Source organism: Papaver somniferum, unplaced genomic scaffold (assembly GCF_003573695.1).
Source record: "Papaver somniferum cultivar HN1 unplaced genomic scaffold, ASM357369v1 unplaced-scaffold_21, whole genome shotgun sequence".
Lineage (NCBI taxonomy): Eukaryota > Viridiplantae > Streptophyta > Magnoliopsida > Ranunculales > Papaveraceae > Papaver > Papaver somniferum.
In genome coordinates, this window is record NW_020631041.1 from 3,771,072 (window position 1) to 3,782,102 (window position 11,031).

At 37.4% G+C, this 11,031-nt stretch overlaps 1 pseudogene; it reads right to left on the reverse strand.

Moving 5' to 3' along the window:
• Positions 1 to 348: 348 nt before the first annotated feature.
• Positions 349 to 6,504, reverse strand: LOC113340265 (annotated as a pseudogene).
• Between the last annotated feature and the right edge of the window lie 4,527 nt (positions 6,505 to 11,031).

An 11,031-nucleotide genomic window follows, 5' to 3' on the forward strand; every position in this document is an offset into this window, starting at 1 on the left:
TTTCAAAATTTCATTCTATTTAAAAGACTATAAGAGCAATCATTATGGTACTCATTTTCCTCCTTATCTTTTTAAAAGTGCAAGAAAATAAATACAATTCCTACAGTAGAGAAATGCGTGGTTCCTGTATGAGTGTCAATCTAGTGAACACAATGCACTATCAACTGTTCTCGACAAAGGCTTCAAGATAAACAGTATAAGAAATTACACAAATAACTGCAGGATACATCTAACAAATGAGTCAATGCCATCATGTACACAAGAAGAAGGAAAAAATATTCAAAAGCAAAAAAAAAAAAAAAGACAAGTTCCAGAGATTGTTTACAAATTCTGCTTCTGTTTAACAATGAAAGCACTGTCGTATAAGAATTTTATGCCAGAGATGAGCTCGGCCACAAGCATTAGTTCCACGTGGAATACGCAGAAACTTAGGTCACAGACTAATAAACAGTGGAATCTCCTTTCATATTGCACCAAGGCCTTTAAAAATAAACCATATACACCTACACTCGAAGGTAAGCCACAGCACAATTCTTCTACATGATTTATTAAAAAGTTGATTTTTTTTTCTCCAAACATTTTAAGAAGCCAAAATTCATGTATAAAGCTATAAAGAGAAATGAACATAGGACTCCCCATAAAATCTAGAGAAGAACTGCAGAAAAATCTTAAATTTCCTTTGTGTCCCTATTTTGGTATTTTTCTGTAAACCAAAGCTACAAATCCAATCCCCAAAATCAAACTAGTACATATCCTGACGCCTACAAGAATATCATTCCTATTGCTACCTACGAAGATGTTAAGCCATCTACAAAACGTAGCACTAGTGGTGATACTTCATCAATCCTTTGTGCCCGTCCTATTACAGATTTCATCCTCGGATAAGCTCTACGCTTAGCTTTCTCCTAAAACATTATAAATGTTGCACTAACAGTGCTCTATATTAGTTGAAAGGTTATTTTAGACGCTATTACATAGGAACGGTTGCCTGACCTGGACTCTGATGGATATGTTACTTCATGAAGAATCTGAGGAGTGACTATGAGACCGATATTCTTTCACGAGTTTCGCAAACAAAGAATCTTCCCTATTGATCAATTTCATAGGCTCATCATATTCCATTATTTTTCCTGACAAACAATAAAAACACATTGGCTTCAGTTCAATGAAAATGCAGACTCAACAATCGAGAAAGTTTTTGAATCGTCAATAATAATGTTAAGGTAAAAGGCATTTTTAAAGCTTACCATCACTGAGGGAAAGCACTATTGTGCAGTCCATCACAGTTGGAATTCTGTGAGCCACTGTGATCACAGTGCAGTCTGAAAACTCAACCCTTATGGTTTTCTGTAAAATGGAATCAGTTGCATTGTCAATTGATGCAGTGGCTTCATCCAGCACTAAAATCCGGCATCTCCTCAATAGTGCGCGACCTAAACAGAACAGTTGGCGTTGGCCCATGCTCCAATTCGACCCATCGTCTGCAACTAATGAATGCAGTCCATCTCCTTTTTCTCGCACTGCTTCTTCAAGCTGGCACTTTCTGAGAACCTTGCGATCAGAAATGAAAAGATCATTTGGGGGTACAGTAAAGGATTATCATTTGCTTTTTGTTCAAATGTTACATGTCAGCAAAAATTATACCTCCCAAATTTCCAGGTCAGAGTGTTGTGACAGAGGATCCAAATTATATCTCACAGTACCATTAAAGAGAATAGGATCCTGAGGTATAATTCCTAACCGTGATCTCAGATCATGAAGTCCAATGGTAGAGATGTCAACGCTATCTATGACGACTTTTCCTCCTACTGGCTCTACCAAATGGAACAGAGCACCTATCATAGTTGTCTTCCCACTGCCAGTCCTGCCAACGATCCCAATCTTTTGTCCTCCTTCAAATATGCAACTGATTCCTTGAAGAACAAGGGGAGTATTGGGCCGATATCTCATCTGCTTGAGCCCAATCCAATTTATGCATTAATCTTTGAATTAAACATGACAAAGCCAAAATGCAAATATTTCATAACGGTTACCTTTAAATCGTGAATCTCCATTCTACCAATAGAGGGCCAACTAGGTAACGGTCGATTCCCTTCAATTTCTTTTGGAGCTTCACTGGGAAGGCACAAATATTGATTTAATCTTTCAACAGAAATGATATGATTTGCTAATGTGCACTGATACTGGATAGAGTTAACAAGGATACGTTCAATGAAAGACCATATGACAATGCCATTCCAACAAATCCTGCAGTAGAGATTAGTTATTTTGCAATAAATTAGTAATCAAGCATATGGTGGAACATGCAAAACATAATTAATATACTGTAGACGTTGTAACTTGTACGAATAGAAAAGATAATCCCTACCAGAAGTAAATGTTCCCAGAGGAAGGAAAACCATCATAAATGCAGAAGTGAAAAGGATGAAAGCACTCAATGTTTCCAAACGCTGGATCAACCACTCGTTTGCCGAGAAAGTGTGAAAATATGGACTAGAATTTTTGTCTATCAGGTCAAGATTCTCAGCAAAGAATCTGTCTTCCTCCTCAAATGCTCTGATCGTCATTGCTCCTGCAATGGATTCGGCAAGATGGTTCGCTATCATAGATTTGGTTGTTCCATTGATCCGCATGAACTCTTTTGCAGAAGCGAAGTAGTATTTCTATGAAACAAATCATATTTCACAGGGTTAAAAGTAAATCAAAAGAGGCAATTGAAAATTAACAAGCAAGCCTGGAACAATACCTGCAAGCAGATTGCCAGTAATATCATAGGTAAGGAGACAAATAACACTGGCCATGTAATAACGGCTAATACCGCAAGATTAGCATAAACACCAATGGCCACCACGGCAGAAAGTGTTAAGCTGAATGGAATATCAAGGTCTAGAATACTCAAATCAGAAGAGACCTAGATAAAAAACATGGACATAAAGTTTAGCACATAAACACATACTAATAAATAAATAAAATTCTAGTTTTAATGCGCTTACCCGACTCAGTATCCTTCCCAACGGGGTGGACTCATAGAAAGACATTGGCGCATAGAAAAGAGAGTTCAAAAGCTGGAAAAATAAGGACTTCGATGATTGGATACCCATACCAACTGCAGCAAGCATTCTAACGACTACAAGAAATATCGTGCTACATCCAATAATTAAGTAGACTAAAATCAGTCACAATTTAGTGACTTGAGGATTCTCAACATTCACAGCCATCCAAGAGTTTTGTAGTACTAAGGCACCCACAAACATGAGGTGAGTCAGAACTACTATGAAGAAGTATATGAAGCCTTTGCTCTGATTAAGATACAGCAGGTATGGTTTGAGACCCGTATCTCCAGATTCCCTCTCTTCAAGATTAATCAACTGATGACCACCTGATTTCAACTGTTTCTCACTATAAGTTTTGGAGATTTCTTTTGAAGAGGTTCCACACTTCTGAGATGAGGATACTTCTGAAAAACTTTCAGAACCAGCTGTATCTTTGTGTGCATTTACCAGTTCGGAAAACTCTTGACAAGAAACCAGCAACACATGGTAAGAAGCAGCACGTAAGATTTGCCCATCTGACAGCAGCTGCAATGGAAACCAAATTGTTTCCCTGTTAAATTCATATATGAAGATGCTCCTAGAAGTTGCTCTAACAACATCCAGTAATTCAGTTTTCAGAACGAAGTATTACGATTAAAGTAGTCATAAAGATAGAAATGCAGTCTAACCAAAATAGAATCAAATTTGGGAAGAAAGTCGACTTGATGTGTCACAAGTAAGACTGTCTTTGCTGATAGAGCTTCCATTACATACTCCTGCAAAACCAAACTAATTGAATAAATTTTAGACAGAAAGAATTTTCAATTAGAAAAAGAAGAGAACTATTTTATGGAAGAATCACGAACTGACATTAAATAGGTTTGTAGCAGTGTGAGCATCAATTGCGCTAAATGGGTCATCCAACAAGTATATATCAGCATCCTGATAGAGAGCACGGGCAAGTTGAATGCGCTGTTTCTGACCACCACTCAGATTAACTCCCCTTTCTCCAATTTCAGTCAGATCACCAAATGGAAGCATTTCAAGGTCCTTTAGAAGTGAACACTTCTCTAATGTTTCTTGGTATCTTATTCTGTCCATGTTGCATCCGAAAAGAATATTCTCTTGTATACTTCCAGTTTGAATCCATGCCGTCTGTGAAACATATGCAATTTTGCCACACGTTTGAACCTGTGTATGGGAGAAAATGAACATGACAATTGAAAGGAAAGTTACTGATAGATAACAATTGACAATCAAAGAAACAAAACACAGAAAAGGTATCGCTATATAGAAAGACTAACCGTTCCCTCAGTGTTTAAAACTTCTCCAAGAATTGCTGCTAACACGGTTGATTTTCCAGCACCAACCTCGCCACAGATAGCAACCTTCTCACCAGATTTAACCTCTAGGTTTATACTGCTTAGTGTAGGCTTAAATGGATTCTCATCCCATGAAAAGTTTCCCAATTCGATAGAAATGGCTGTCCTAAGTTGGTCTGTATTTTTCTTTTGCTTAGAAATCCCAGCCTGTAGCTCCGGTGCCTCAAGAAACCTTGTGATCCGTGCTAACGCAACTTTTGCTTGAATAACTACACCAATAACCTCAGGGATTATTCGTATAGGTTCCTGAACAAGACGTAAAGTTACTAGAAAAGTGAAAGCATTACTAGCATAAAGGGGAACACCAAGAAAGTAGCATGCCCCAAACGTAGCTGCTGAAACCAATACAGGGGATGACCAAAAGAGAATTCCATTGTAAGCTCTCCGCAACTGCACTGCTGACAACCACTTGAGTTCCTCTTCTCTCAATCTTTCAATAACACTCTTGAAATGTGTCTCCCAAGCATACAACTTCAATCTTGATGTTCACAAGGGCCTCTGATATAGCTTTTAGTCTTTTATCTTGTGCAACCATGAGGTTAGCCTGAAATTTATGTTGTAGTTTCGCCACGGGAGTATTGCATAGCACAGTTAATACTATTACAACCAACGCTGCAAGTGTAGCAAGCCCAACAGTATGAAAAAGAATGACTAGTGCAATGCAAAGTTGCAGAATTGTTGTCCATGTCTGGTGAAACCAATAAGGGAATTCACCAATTCTGTAAGTGTCTACAGTGACATAGTTTGTGATCTCTCCAGCCGAAAGCACCATCCTAGCAGAATTTGAAAGCCTCAATTGCTTTTTATAAATAGCTGCTGAGAGAATCGATCTGATTTTTAGACCTATTAATCTACCACGGAAGTGCCATTGCCTTTGCGCCAACGACTCTAAGCATTTAGTGAAAAATAATGACACAACCAATACATACCCCTCATATTTGAAAACTTGTTTGCCTTCTGCAACCTTAATGAACGCATTAAGAAGAAGGGGACCAGCAGAGAGAGTGAGTATCTTCAACAATGCGAAAAACCCAGATATTAGAATCTCCTTCCAATAACACCAAACCAGTGTCCATAAAATTGACGGTTGCTCAGATGCATTAGTTTCCTTCTGTGATATTAGTTGATCCATAAACAACAATTAACAACTCTCTGCTCGGTCTCCCTTCCGCAACTGAGGTATATCTGCATCGGTAAGGGTTTTTTCCGTACCACTCTTCATCAACGAATTCAACCACCAAAATGTCATTTTACTGAGAAATCCTGCCTTTGGAAAAGGAGTTTCACTTCCCATATCTGCTTCAGTATGTCTATTAGACCCACCATTCAATGGTGCATAAAGAGAATTTCTGTCACCAGTTTCACCTATATATTCTAATTTGTTTCCCCTAGAAGTGCATAATGACAGAAGGACTGCTCCAGGCAGTAAAAGTATGTCTAGAACAATGTTAACTGAAACTATTCTGTCAACCATAAGGACCAACAATGCTGAAAAACAAAGAAGTCCCGCAATCAAGCATGTAACTACAGAACAAAGCCTCGACATCCCTTTCCCAAATTTCTTTCCCCTAAGGATGACATTTGAACTCAAAACCAACCATGTGAATCCTTGAAATAACACTGCACCCCATCGATGCACAGGCAAAACACCCGTTGTTTTACTAAATTGAAGAATCCAAATCCCCAAACCCAAGTATAACAATCCAAGACAAGCATTATACACAGCAGAAACAATCTTGAAAGAAGTACACCCATACAATGCATTATGAACTGTCCTCGCAGCAGACGAAGGCTTAACAGTTGACAATAACACAAACAACAGCAGGGCATCTAAACATATGAAAATGCCATTATGTACACAAGAAGAAGGCAATAAAAATTCAAAAAGACCACATGTTGCACCATTATATATACAATCAGAATCCCCACAAAACGAAGTCCAGAGATTCTCCATGACCATCATATTTACAGCTTCTGTTTAACATTGAAAGCACAATGTTAAATAAGAATTAAAATTAACCAAATACTGAAGTGAATCCTAATCAATCAATCAAATATAACCAAAGCACAATTCTAAAACATGGTTTACTGAAAACCCATTCAGAATAATAGTTTAAGAAGCCAAAATCATGTAATGAAAAATTGAAACAAAACCCACCATAAAACCCAGTGGAAGAAGAATGGGAGTCTGGTTCTCATACCACTACTAACAACTAGATTGATTAATTTTCTTCTCACTTCTCAGTGGAATAAAACGTAAAAACAGAAAATAGTTCCAGACCATGGTTCTTGTGTTTTATGCCCTCTATTTGGTGTCTGCCATTGATTAGGAACTTGGACTGGAAAAGAAACCGGGTCAGTGGGTTATCTGGTTGCATCGGATGGTTCACTCGGTTAGGGGTGTAAATTGGGCCGGACCGGGAAGCCCGCCTAATTATTAAATGGGAGTATGGGACGGTATAGGGCGGGCCGGAACATCTCTTACTCATGAAATTAAAAGGGTCGCACGAACAGGGTGATTTATCTACAGTCAGTATCCATGGCCTTCCCAAGCCTGTTACGTAATTTGGGCCCGGACGGGTAGGGCCGAGAGGGCCTTAAACATTACTTATATATATATATATTATTGAAAATAAAAAAAAATAATGTAATAATACACAAGTTTTACTTAAAATTGATATTCAAATACGAGATTGAGATGGGAACAAGATAAACCAAACTTCCTATAATTTTCCTGAATTGAATCATCAGATAAGGAAACTGCCTTAGATTTTGCTCAATATTTTCTCTATATGGTTAACAAATTTAGATTCTTATGGAGTAAAAGCTAAGAAATACATATGAGAACTATGAGGATTGACTGTATTAAATATTTGTACCAAGTATATTCAAGGATTAAAAAAATGAAAACAACCATTTAGGCTAAGTATATAAATAACATTGACGGGCTAATAGGGCGGGTAACGGCTAATAGGAAGGGTATTGGGCCGGACAAGAAAATTTGACTTGTGGAATGTGCCCGCCCGTAATGGGCCATGGGTTGTCATGGGACAGGGCGGACAATATTGGGCCTTGGGCTGCCGGGCAAATTTTACAACCCTATTTACGAGTGAACTTTTTTTTTTGGAACAAAAGAAGATTTTATTGATAGGCAGGTTACATGGAAGGTACATAGTTTGCATATTCCAACAGTAAAGGAATTACCACAGGCGGTAAATTATCAAACCAAACCTGATTGAGTTTATATAACCTAGCTAGTTTACACAAAGCATCAGCTGCTTTATTTCTTGGCATCGAGAACTGACAGCTGGTTTTTTTTTTTTCTTTTTTGGAACAAAAGAAGGTTTTATTGATAGGCAGGTTACATAGCAGGTACATAGTTTGCATCTTCCAACAGCAAAGGAATTACCACAGGCGGTAATTTATCAAACCAAACCTGATTGACCCTAGCTAGTTTAGACAAAGCATCAGCTACTTTATTTCTTGGTATTGAAAAATGACAGCTGGGTTGTTGTTTTTTGGAACAAAAGAAGGTTTTATTGATAGGCAGGTTACATAACAGGTACATAGTTTGCATCTTCCAACAGTAAAGGAATTACCAAAGGCGGTAAATTATCAAACCAAACCTGATTGAGTTTGCATACTCTAACTAATTTTAGACAAAGCATCAGCTACTTTATTTATCTCTTTTGGCACATAAGAGTATTGTCATGAGATATTGTCTTTAAAACATAATCTAATATCTTTAACTAAATTCAAAAGTCTCCATTCTACTGAGTAATCTTCATTGTTCACTGCATCAGCTACTAATTTGCAGTCTAGTTCAAACAGAACTCCTTCCAACTTTAACTATTTTTTCCCAGTTCACAGCTTTCCATAATCCTATACATTCTGATTATTCTCCACTTTCCACAGTCTCTAAATGGATGCTCCTTGCTGCTCTTGGGGTACCTGCACAAGTACGCAAAATTAGTCCAATTCCACCTGTGTTATCCAAAATTTGATACGAGCCATCACAGTTTAAAGTAAGCATATTGATAGGAGGAAGTATCCAGTGAATGTTAGAACGATTCACTCTATAAAGCTTATTAGTTATAGGAGATATCTGCTTAGCATATTCTTCAATATATAGAGAACTAGTTCTGACAATCTTTTCTGTAGTAGAGTGACTATTCTGAAAGATCTTATCGCATCTCTCAGTCCAAATGCACCAAGACACTATGCACCTTTTAATCAGTACTTGTTCACTTATTTTTCTGCCATGAAACTCTTCAAACCAATTACAAACCCATTCACTGAGATTGTTCAGGTTATTTGCAGTGCATCTAAGAGTTGAGAACCAAACTGCTCCGGATAAACTGCAGTTAAGAATGACATGAGTTGATGTTTCCAATTGCTGCTCACAAAAAGGAAAAGATTTATCTTGTCTTATTATCGACGAGCTAAGAATGTCACTTGTAGGAAGGAGATCAGAGATGCATTTCCAGATGAATTGGCGAATTCTTGGCAACATAGGAAGCTTCCATAGAGTTTTGTAAATTCTCTGAATTCTTGGGCCCACTGAGAAAGCAAGTTGCTTATCTGCAAACACTCTCCGATAGCAGGACTTGACTGAAAATGTCTCGTTTTTATCCAGTAGACAAATAAGTCTGTCGTCTTGATTAATATGAATGGAAATGTTCAAAATTTCAGCTATAGTATCCTGATCAAAAAGTTCCCCAAGTACAGTTATATTCCAAGACTGAGAATCTGTTGCAAATAGTTGGTTAACATACTGGAAAAATGGCTTGATGTACATCCTTGTCTTTATTGATGAGAAGAAGGCAAACTTGGGATCCAACGGTGTTTCCATATAAGAATCTTCTTACCATTTCCTAGACTCCAAAAATTGTGTTCTTTAATAAACTACAACTCAGAACTGATGCTTCTCAAAGACCATGTGGTGTTTGTCTTATTTTGTAAATTGAAAAGATCACCACCGAAATATTTCGCTTGAAGAGATTTTGACATAATGGAATCTGAACCTGAGTAAAGTTTCCATGCCGATTTTGCAAGGAGAGCTCTGTTAAAAGTGTGCATATCTCTAAGTCCAAGTCCACCTTCTTCCTTTGGTTTTTGAACCCTTTTCCAAGTAATGACATGTCTGCCTCTATTAGTTTTCTTGTTGCACCAGAAAGCTTGTTGAGAAGAGTTCATTTTGTTGATAGTGCTATTGGCAGTTTAAAGCTTGTCATATGATGAATAGGTATTGCATTAGTGACATGTTTGATCATAACTGTTCTTGCTGCTTCAGACATATTTCCACCATTCTATCTTGAGAGTCTGTGATCTATTTTGTCAACAAGCACTGAGAAAGGAATTTTACTATTTCCGCCAATAAAGAAAAGAAGTCCCAAGTATTGATCTTCTTTGATATTTATTGCCTGACTCTAAGAATACCACTCAAATCTTGGCAGCTAGAAAGGTTCATGTTTGAACTGAAGTAGACAGCTGACTTACTAAAATTTATTAGTTGCCCAGAACAAGAACTGAACTCCTCTATTACTTTCAATAATTTGTTTACTTGAGTAAGATTTTCTTTACAAAAGAGTAAGCAATCATCTGCAAAGAGTAAGTGGTTTATTTTTGGTGCAGACCTTGAGATCTTCATGCCAGCGAGCTGTTTTGTTGATTTTCACAATGAGCTAGATATCTTGAGAAGGACTGCATAACAAGTGAATAAGTAAGGTCATAGGGGATTACCTTGGCGAATACCTCTGGATGGGATGAAAGCTTTAGTATGCGATCCATTAAACTATATTTCAATCTGTGTGGTGCTGATACACTGAGAAACCAACTGACAAATTTTTTGAACAAATCCAAACTTGTCCAAAACCTCCAGTAAGAAGCTCCATTCTATCTTATCAAAGTCTTTTGACATGTCCATTTTTAAGTCTAAATGACCTCCTCTACCTTCTTTATGTTTCATAACTTGCACAATTTCCTGAACAAGATATATATTCTCAGTTATTAACCTTCCTGGCACATAGGCTGCTTGAAAAGGTGAAATGATGCTAGAGATGTGTTTTCTCCAGAATCTTGGAGATTATCTTATAAACTGTATTGCACAGTGCAATTGGTTTATAGTCTTCTAGTTTGTGAGGAGTCTGAGTCTTTGGAATTAGAGAAACTCTTGTATGGTTCAGCTACTTAAGTAAATAACCAGAATGGAAGAAAGACTTCACCATTTTGCAGACATATTCCTTTGGAGTGGACCATTGAGACTGGTAAAAGCCTGGTGGAAAGCCATCAGGACCAGGTGAAGTCCATGGATCCATAGACATGAGAGCTTGATGTATTTCTTGGTATGAAGGTATTGCTTCAAGTTCTATGTTATCTTCAGCAGTGATACAACTTGGAATATGTTGCAGGAAATAGTAGTTATTTTTTGGAGAAGTGTAGTCATGATTTTCTGGAAATTCAACTTGAGAAGATTCTCTAAAAACTCTCTTGTAGAACACCATGATCCATTTGGGGTAAGAAGTGAGTCTATGCGATTTATGGATCTTCTTCTATTTGCTCTAATGTGAAAAAATTTATGTTCTTATCCATATCATTGAAGAAGTGGTCCCTTGATT